Source organism: Epinephelus moara, chromosome 10 (genome assembly GCF_006386435.1).
Source record: "Epinephelus moara isolate mb chromosome 10, YSFRI_EMoa_1.0, whole genome shotgun sequence".
Lineage (NCBI taxonomy): Eukaryota > Metazoa > Chordata > Actinopteri > Perciformes > Serranidae > Epinephelus > Epinephelus moara.
The window spans coordinates 33720770-33731780 of record NC_065515.1 but is presented as its reverse complement, the minus strand read 5'-3'; the positions used below and the strand labels follow the sequence as shown (position 1 = coordinate 33731780).

At 38.3% G+C, this 11011-nt stretch overlaps 1 protein-coding gene across 7 annotated transcripts in view; it reads right to left on the bottom strand.

The window, feature by feature from the left end:
* szt2 (SZT2 subunit of KICSTOR complex) overlaps positions 1 to 11011 on the bottom strand; it is a 442490-nt gene that overhangs the window by 86312 nt on the left and 345167 nt on the right. The window lies entirely within an intron of this gene.

Here is an 11011-nt window from a genome sequence, read left to right as displayed (position 1 = left end):
CCCCCCCCCCCCCCCCCAAAAAAAAAAACTAACGAACGAACTGCATCTTTGAACCGGCTGTCACAAGTGAACGAGAAATCCCATCACTAACAGAAACTGACAGGAGGTCTGCATCACCACGACGCTGAGCGTAGGGTGGGTGAGTTCAACTTTCTGTCAACAACGGGGGTGTTTTGAAATCACCCCCATTTTCACAGGTAACTTAGTCTGTCCCCCCGCTGCAGGAAATAATGGATTAATCCTGGAAAGCTGTTGATGTAGCACTTTTCTCCTTATGAAAGTAACACGGCGAATGAGAATTTGGTCGGATGAGAGCATAGCGACCAAATAATCGACTAGTTGACCAGGAGACTACAACCCTACTAATCATGAATCTTTGGTCTGAACTGGGCTTAGGAAAACCAACTTCAAAAATCATACTGACGCTTATAATAACACTATTTTCTAACCTCCATAAAATGACTAAATGGTATATCATGCTCCATTTGTGTAGACATGTGGAAAAGGTGACACTTAGCGACAAACCCACAGAGTCATCATTAAATTCTGTAGTTCCCCTCAGCTCTGCAGAGCATCTTGGCATCTTTCAACTGATTGATTTGGTTTTAAGACCCCATTTTTACTGTTTTAGTCTCACAGTTCTCGTCAATCTGACATCAGTGAAAACACTCTAAAAAGCCACTGTACATGACCTGCTCAGCACCAGACAGGAAACAGACATAGTTACAGACTCGCTGGTGAACATAGTGGAGCATTTGGATAAGTAAAACTGGAAATGAAAAATACATTTGAAAATTATGTTTTTACTTTGCCTTTCAATTTTGGGTTTATTTTACTGGTATCACTGGGAAAATTTTGTTGTTTTGCGACCAAATTGTTTTTGTTTGTTTGTTTTTTCGCAATTATTGCTGTAGCAATTTTTTTTAATTGTTATTGTTTATTTTCATCTCGTCTTGTCAAGCACTTTTGGCTGCATCCTTGCATTAAATGTGCTATATAAATAAAGTTATTACTATTATTATTTGGCAGCTAAAGGGACAGATATTTTCCTCAGAGGCCTGTTCCACAAAGCATGCTAAAAACATTGGGGGCTAAAGTCCAAAACATGACTTGAATGAACCTAACAATTAAGTCAGGACTAAACTGTTCTATAGGGGTCAATTCAAGTTCATGCAATCAGACTAATCTGACACAGGTTAAAGTTGTTAAGATAAATGCGTGTGCATGCTGTTCTTAATCAGCCTGACATGGAACAGCAGCAACTTCAGTGAAATGAAAGAATGTGGCTGCAAGTGAAAACTAAATATTCCCTAAAAATATGGTTCAGAAGGTAAAGATGACTATATAAGCACTTCAAATCTTCTGATTTTTATTAACTGCATCCACACACTTAACAACTCCCAGTTATCTTTTGTGACACTGTTTTAAATGTATTAACCTATATGCTTTTAACATGGTTTCCTACTGGACAAATATAGGATCGCATCTGGGTTTAGATACCACATTTCAGGTCAACAAAATTTTTTTCCAGTTGTACTGACACCCACTTATTAAAGTTAATTTGTCACCTGAAGAGCTATGACTAGCCAGGAAGTACCTTTTCTGGTCATTGTCTTTATAATGACAAGATTGTGGGTTGTTTAGCTTGGGATATTTCTCAACCTCAATACAGAGTCTCTCCTCTACTCATCCATTCTTTGTCACACACAAGACCCAGCAACAGCAACAGAGTTCTCTTTATACATCCATGGTGAGGAGTGGCAGAGAGACAGAGCTGCTACGTACAAGCAAAGAGTGAGTGGAGGAAATATGCATTTAATTCTTGGGGTGGCAAGGCTGGCAATAGGACAGTGGCATAAAGTGCTGTGGCGCAGTGCCTCTAGCTGCCACCGATGTGGGGTTGCACATTGAAAATAATAATATAGGTGACGTTCGCCGCCGGTGTGTTTTGGCCTTCACTGAGTGAGTGGATATTGGAATGACATTCACCAAATGAATAATGCTGCTCTGTATGCTGGGAGTGTATAAACTGTATGCTGACATGGTAGCTAGGTCAACTTTGTAAAACGATAATATGTCAGTGTTTTACAGCTTGTTGTCAATTAATGCAATTTTAAAGAACTAAACTCTTTTTCTTTTACCTAATATTTCTGTTTTTAACAGCATTTAAGGAACAACATTTTTAAAAAGCCCATGATCCCTGACAGGTGATCACAAAAGTGTAGACAAGTGTAGTCTCATGACTGGCATTAGGGCATGGGAGATGGGAGACGTGTGACGTTCGCGGAAGTCGGAGAATTGTGCCGGTACAGTTGTTGTGTGTCTGCGGTTGAAGGGGTCCTCGTCTCTCGTCAGTGCCTGGTTATCAGCTGCCCCTGTCCTGCTGCCTCCCCTTTACAACCTAGCCCATCTGTAATTCACCAGTTGCAGGTGGATTAAAATCTATCTGGGCGCCGGCTGCGCGAGGCGATTAGCCGTCGTCTCGACTGGCCGGCTGTGTGCTGCACCAGGGAGCTAGCCGCTCTGACCGGGTAGGTGAGCAGGGGCGGGTGGTGTCCTGCCAGTGTGCAAGATTAACTGGTGGTTGAATTAACTGGTGATAGAGACAGATGTGGTGTGGGCGTGGCCTTTGAGAACCTGTTGTCAGCTAACCAGGAAATAAACATTGCCATTGCTTCGCGTCTGTATTTCATTTATCTAAAGCTGTCGTTTGCAACATTATGATAGAAACAGTATGCCGGACATCACTCACATTCATGAATCGCTGTTTCCACTGATATCCTCCAAAGACACGTTGAGCCATGGAGATATCAAGCCAGTACGAGACTGCGGTCAAGCCAGCCGTCTCTCGTTTTTGCATTGTCAAGCCAGCCGCCCCGACATTTCAAGTGCGCCCGTATTGTAGACTTTATGGCAAATACACCGATAAGGCTGAGAAAGTCAGCGCTAGTAATACTTCAGCGTGTATAAACTTCCGGTTTTCAAAATAAAATGTGAAAGTCAATAAGAAGAGATGTTTCAAAATGATCCAATGCTGGTTTTGAGTCATTGTGTCACATGACCTGGTAGATAGTGAGATACAATATTATTTTTGTCATTAAATACTTAATATAAAATATGTTGAGCTTTGCACTCTAATTAAATTGACTGTGTCTTAAGCTGCGAGTGTTTAGGTCACATGACCTGGAAGCTATTGCGCTAAAATGCTAATTTTTAATAAAATAAATTAATATTAAATATGAGGAGCAATAAACACTAATTAAATTGGCTGTGTCTTCACCTGCCAGTGTACTAACATGATCCTACATTGATTTTGAGGCATTAGGTCACATGACCTGGAAGCTATTGAGCTAAAATGCTAATTTTTCATTAAAAAATTAATATTAAATATGAGGAGTATTAAAACTCTAATTAAATTCACTGTGTCTTAACCTGACAGTGTAGTAAAATGATGATACATTGATTTTGAGCCATTAGGCCACATGACCTGGAAGCTATTGAGCTAAAATGCTATTTTTTAATGAAATAAATTAATATAAAATATCAGGAGGATTAAACTCAAATTAAATTGGCTGTGTCTTAACCTGCCAGTGTTCTAACATGATCCTACACTGATTTTGAGCCATTAGGTCACATGACCTGGAAGCTATTGAGCTAAAATGCTAATTTTTAATAAAATAAATTAATTTTAAATATGAGGAGTATTAAACTTGAATTAAATTGGCTGTGTCTTAACCTGCTAGTGTTCTAACATGATCCTACACTGATTTTGAGCCATTATGTCACATGACCTGGAAGCTATTGAGCTAAAATGCTATTTTTTACTAAAATAAATTAATATTAAATATGACGAGTATTAAACTTGAATTAAATTGACTGTGTCTTAACCTGCCAGTGGGATAATATAATCCTACACTGACTTTGAGCCATTAGGTCACATGACCTGGAAGCTATTGAGCTAAAATGCTATTTTTTAATAAAATAAATTAATATTAAATATGAGGAGTATTAAACTTGAATTAAATTGACCGTGTCTTAACCTCCTAGTGTACTAACATGATCCTACACTGATTATCAGCCATTAGGTCAAATGCATATTGAATATTAATTTATTTTATTAAAAATAGCATTTTAGCTCAATAGCTTCCAGATCATGTGACCTAATGACTAAAAATCAGTGTAGGATCATGTTAGTATACTGGCAGGTGAAGACACAGCCAATGTAATTTGAGTTTAATACTCCTCATATTTAATATTAATTTATTTCATTAAAAATAGCTTTTTAGCCCAATAGCTTCCAGGTCATGTGACCTAATGGCTCAAAATCAGTGTAGGATTATATTACTCCACTGGTAGGTTAAGACACAGCCAATTTAATTTGAGTTTAATTCTTCTCATATTTAATATTATTTTATTTTATTAAAAAATAGCATTTTAGCTCAATAGCTTCCAGGTCATGTGACCTAATGGCTCAAAAACAGTGTAGGATTATATTACTCCACTGGTAGGTTAAGACACAGCCAATTTAATTTTAGTTTAATGCTCCTCATATTTTATATTAATTTATTTTATTAAAAATTAGCATTTTAGCTCAATAGCTTCCAGGTCATGTGACCTAATGGCTCAAAGTCAGTGTAGAATCATGTTAATACACTAGCAGGTTAAGACACAGTCAATTTAATTCAAGTTTAATACTCCTCATATTTAAAATTAATTAATTTTATTAAAAATTAGCATTTTAGCCCAATAGCTTCCAGGTCATGTGACCTAATGGCTCAAAGTCAGTGTAGGATCATGTGAGTACACTGGTAGGCTAAGACACAGTCAATTTAATTCGAGTTTTATACTCCTCATATTTAATATTAATTAATTTTATTAAAAAATAGCATTTTAACTCAATAGCTTCCAGGTCAGGTGACCTGCTGTGGTTTTTATCGTTTTATCCAGTCATTTTAAAACATCCATTACTCTCACCCTTTACCCAACACTAAACCTTTTGTAACTATGATGGCTGGTCCGGAGAGCGACAACCCGAAAGTTATGAAATGCGATCTGTGCGACATGTTTGTTATCGTCTCCAAAGAGGATTTTACTGACAGTGCTTTTATCTGCTCCAAATGTCACTGTTTTAACAATCTGGAAATCCATCGGTAAAAAAAACAAAAAAAAACAAAACTTTTTTTCCCCCTTCCTTTACCTCTGGAGGCACAGCCTGGAGTTTTTTGACTAACGGAAGTGCAAGGGCCTTGGCGATCGCTCACGCCCTCCACTTCCGGCGGTGCCCCCAGGGAATCGCCGTGTTGTTTACAAATACTTCAGGTAGAAACCCAGCAGAGTTTAGCTATATATCACATTTTTCACGTCACTATATCACCGTGTAGACTAATCTGATGTTTGCACGTTTTGTAATAATAACATGGTTATCGTAGATTAGCTGGGCTAACCGTTAGCTGTTAACGTTAGCCGTTAGCGGTGTCTGTAAAACCATAGACTGTATAAAAATAAGGTAATAACTCAATAAACGGTCTGTGAATAAAATATTTTTTCCAGCGGATATCTTAGTTACAACATGATTGAGCTAACAAAGCAGTTTTGTGTTGCTATGTGTGGTATTTATTCAGTTATGGGAAATCACGATGTCTAGAAAGCATCAGTGGCTGCAGCTGACAGGGANAGTCGTCTTTCACACAGGGCTGCCGACAGATTCTACAATGTAAATTGCAGAATCTGTCTTGAGAGATTACTGTTTTAACCAGTTACAAGACTTGCTCATTGAATTAAAAGCTCAAATCAAGCTGCTGACGGAGCGAAATGCTATTTTAAAGGAGCAATCCAAAATGCAGGACAATTTTAGTTGTTTCAGTTGTTTTAGTTGGCTCCCCTGGACTCGGACCTATCCACTCTGGGCTTTTAGCTGTTACTCTGCCACTTCAGGACCGTCCTGCCATCTCCACCAGGCATGATTCTCAGGACCTCCCTGCCCCCAGCACCACCACCATGCATGCCATTCCTTTGGACCCCCTTGCCCCCACAGCCTCTCTCCCCTGTTCATCTACCCTCCCCTGTCCCACTAACTCCACCCCACGGCTCCCCTGGAAGCAGGTACCTCGGCGTCAGGGAAGATCACAAGGTCGGGTCTCTTCACACCACCCCCCTCCAGCTGTCAAACCGCTTTGATGCACTGGCCTCGGACCACACACGTCCCACCCCAGCACACACCCCCTCTTTCCCACCTCATCCATCCCAGCCCTCACCTGCCCGCCCCCCCTGCTCCCAGGCAGCCTGGTCCCTACAGACCCCAATCCCAACCCCCTCTCCACCCTTACTTGCCCTCTCAGCGCAGGCTGTCATCTCAGGCCCCATCCCCACTCACAACAGAGGAATTGTACTCTGCGAGTACTTTGCAGACCACTTCAGAAGTAAAATCGATGAAATCAGATCCAGTCTTTTATCTCAACAGAATGTAATTTTTAACACACCTGAACAGTTGCTTTTATCCGAGGAAACACTGGAGAGTTTTGCCCTGGTTGATGCAAGGACACTTGGTCGAGTTTTCTCCCAGGTAAACCCAACAACCTGCCTTTTAGATCTGATTCCCACATCACTTTTAAAAACTTTTTATGGATTCTTTGAGGAACAGATTTTAAATATAGTAAATTACTCTCTTCTGAAGAAGAGTAATTTAGATCCCAACATTTTTTTTTTCAACTCTCTTTATTGATTTTTCTCATTTTGAACATACTACACAACAGACAGTAATACAAACATCATACACATTTACACATACACGTTTACACATAAAGCTAATTATAGATAAATTATGTATCTCAAAATAAACTATAATAAAAATAAGCATAAACAGGTCACAGAGGAATATGATAAAGGAGATCAGTACAAAATAATATTTATATATGTATATACATATAAACACATACACATATAGTGAAAAAAAAGAGGGAGAAAAGAAGAAAACCCTGAACAAAGCAAGCAAGAAAATAATAATAATAATAATAAAAAAAAAATAAATAAATAAAAATCTTTCCTTTTACTGATGGTTAAGAGCACTTCCAAAACTTGCCATCAGGCTAAGTGTTGCGGTTAAAATAATCAATAAATGGCTGCCAGATTCTATAGAACTTTTTTTCTTGCTTTTTCAGTAAAAATCTTATTTTCTCCAGCTCTAAATGTCTCATAACATCTGTCGTAAGATTTGAATAAGTTGGGGCTGTTTTTTGTTTCCAGTTAAGTAGAAGCAATCTTCTTGCAAGTAGACTGACAAACGAAACCATACTATGTTCCATGTTGCTTTTTGTAATATTTGAGTCAATAATTCCTAGAACTGCCATCAATGGATCTAAGTTAATAGGTCTGTGTAAAATATTTGATACAGTCTGAAAGATATTTTCCCAGTAATGTGATAGCTTCGGGCAGCTCCAGAACATATGACCCAGTGTTGCTGGTCCAAGTCCACATCTGTCACATGAAGGATCTACTGAGGTAAAAATTTTATGAAGCTTTTGTTTTGACCAATGTAAGCGGTGTATTATTTTAAATTGCAGGAGGCCATGTCTTGCACATATTGAAGAGCTGTGAGTTTGTGCTAGGGCTGTCTGCCATTGTTCTTCTGTAATCTCCCTGCCTAGGTCGTCCTGCCAGGCCGATCTCAGATGATCCATAGTAGCTGTACAAGTCAGGTTTGACAGATTTTTATATATCTTGGATATTCTTCCCTTTTTAGAGGGATCCTGCATAAGTATCAATTCCATTGAGGATCGGCTGGGAGCGTTTGGATATGATGGATTATTTTGTATAATAAAACTCCGTACCTGTAAATATTCATAAAACTGTGACCTTGGAATATTGTATTTTCTCTGTATCTGTTCAAATGTTGGAAATACTTGATCCATGAATATATCCAAGAAGCTATGAATTCCTTTATCGAACCAATCCTTAAACATTGTATTGGTAAATGAAGGTGCGAAGGCGTGGTTTTCGATAAGAGGGCTTTGAAGTGAACAAGACTGCCAACCATAAAATTTTCGAATCTGGGACCAAATCTTGAGTGAATGGGAGACGATTGGACTAGTTATTGATTCAGGGTCTACAGTGGGCAAAGCTGAGAGCAACATGGCAGGAAGGGAAGAGGGTGACAGCAGGCATTTTCTATATCTAACCATAATGGAGGCTTTTTTTGTAGCCAATAGGTCATCATTTTTGATGCCCAATAATAAAGTTTAGAATTTGGCAACCCCATACCTACTACTGATTTTGGCCTCTGTAAGAAGATTGTCCTTAATCTAGGTTTTTTCTTATTCCAAATGAATTCTGAGATTATTTTATCTATGCTATGAAAAAAAACTTTTTTTTTATATAAATGGGAATACACTGATATAAAAAAAGAAATCTGGGGAGGATGGTCATTTTGATTATGTTGATTCGGCCTGCTAGTGTTATGGGGATATGGGACCATCTCTGCAGGTCTTCTGTTGTTTTGTCTAGTAATTTCTGAAAATTCTCTTTGTAGAGATCTGTGAAGGTTTTGGTAATATTAATACCTAAATACTTAAACTGGGTTGAGATCTTAAAGGGCACATTATCAAGGAGTTGATGGTCATTTATAGTCTTTATTGGAAATAATATACTTTTGCTGATATTTATTTTATATCCCGATAGTTGTCCAAATTTATTCAAAATTGAAATTATTGCAGGGACTGACTTAGAGGGTTCAGAGGTGTAAATCATCTGCGAAGAGTGAGACCTTGTGCTCCTTGCCTCCTCTATAAATCCCACTATATTCAGTTGAAGCACGCAAAGAGACCGCAAGAGGTTCTATTGCCAGTGCAAAAAGGAGCGGAGATAGTGGACATCCCTGTCTAGTGGATCATGTTAACTTAAAGTACTCAGATCTAATCTTATTTGTCTGCACTGAAGCTATTGGAGATGCATACAGGAGCTTGATCCATGAAATATATTTTGAGCCAAAACCAAACCTTGACAGGGCCTAGAAAAGAGATAATCCCACTCGACCCTGTCAAAGGCCTTCTCTGTGTCCAGTGATATCAATATCTCAGAGAGGGAGCTGGAGTTGGATGTATATATAATATTAAATAGTCTACGAATGTTATGGGTTAATTGTCTATTTTTGATAAAACCTGTTTGATCCTCGTGAATTATTGGTGGGAGTACATTTTCTAGTCTAACTGCCAATATTTTAGCTAAAATTTTGGTGTCTATATTCAGTAGACTTACTGGTCTGTAAGATGCTGCTTCCAGGGGGTCTTTACCCTGTTATATTTGTTCTTCTCTCATTTTGTGTTTTGACCAACTGAGTGGAGTAGGAAATAAGCTGTCCTCGAACGTATGCTTTTAGGGCCTCCCATAATGTACTTTTAGAGACATCTGGAGTCTCATTAATTTGCATATAAAAAGCTATTTGAGATCTGATAAATTCTACATGGGTTTCACTGGTTAGTAAACCTTTATCCATACGCCACGTTTTGGCTGAGTGCCGACCGGGAAAATTTTGTTGCAGTCTTAGTGGGGCATGATCTGATATATCGATGGCTTCATAATCTATATATTTTACTGCTGTAAGTAGTTTGGAGTCTATGAAGAAGTAATCAATCCTGGAGAAGGACTTGTGTGGCTGAGAGAAAAATGAATATTTTCATTGATTTTGGTTCATATATCTCCATGCATCTATTACATTAACTGACTTTAAAAAAATTTGTAACAGTTTAGCTGATTTAGACAATGAATGTTGTTTGTTCGATGATCTATCGAGCACTGGATCCATCACAAAGTTAAAATCTCCAGCAAGAATCAGGTTGTGGGTGTGAAGATTGGGTAAGGAAGCTAGTACTGAACTTATAAACCTCTCATCATCAAAGTTTGGGGCATAAACGTTTGCTAGAATTATTGGAGAGTTATAAATTTCCCCAGTTACTATTACATATCTGCCATTTGAATCAGAGATTATATCCGATGTAGTAAAGGGAATATTTTTATTGATTATAATAGCAGTCCCACATGATTTGGAATTAAAGCTAGAATGAAACACATTCCCCATCCAATTCTTATGTAATTGTTTATGTGTGTGGTTTTTGAGATGTGTTTCTTGTAAGAAGGCTACACCAGCCCCCAATCTCTGCAGATGTGCATGTACGTTACCACGTTTCACAGCTCTATTCAACCCTTTGCAGTTCCAGGTAATAAGCTTCACCACACTTTCCTCATCATTCATGAAGAATCTCTTTGGGTTCCTATCAGTGGTCTAATCTGGAAAAGAGTATGATGGCAACATAGATGGTCCTGTATCCATACAGAGGAAAGAGAAAAACAAAAAAGGACAAAAACAAACACACAAAAAAACAAAAGACATGTACGTGTAGAAACTTCTAACAATCTCTCATCATCTAACCTTTCGAACATTACATCTACCCAGCCCACCCCCCACCCCTTCCCCAAACAAGTGGTGGGGGAAAAAAGAGCTTATCAAAATCCAAAGGCACCTTGCCATTAAACACACCTCAAAAGAGGGGGAGAAAAGTAAGAAGAAAAAAAAAAAATAGGCTTGGTCTCTAAGCTCCTTTTAAATATGTTTCTGTTTTGAACCTCCAAACTCTAGTTTTTTGTTGTACTTAACACAAAAGAGGAGCAAATAACAATAGCAACAAAAATGGATCTGAAAGTGAAATGACTCATATTCATCTCTCAAAGATCATGACTGTGTACTTTGTATCAATGGTTATCTACCTCGCTGGATTATACTATAGGTTTAAGAATGCATACTACCAAAACCTAAGCAGAGAGCAGACACACAGGGATGTACAGTGTTGGTGAGAGAGAGAAAAGAAAAAAAAAAATCAGATACAAAACCTGTTACTTCGAGTATTTCAATTTAAGTCCTGAGTCATCCACAATGGTTATTGATACCACAAGTTTTAGCAAAAAGGATATCAAACACAGATCACTATTACTTGCGTTCATGGGTATCAGTCCACTTTGGCGA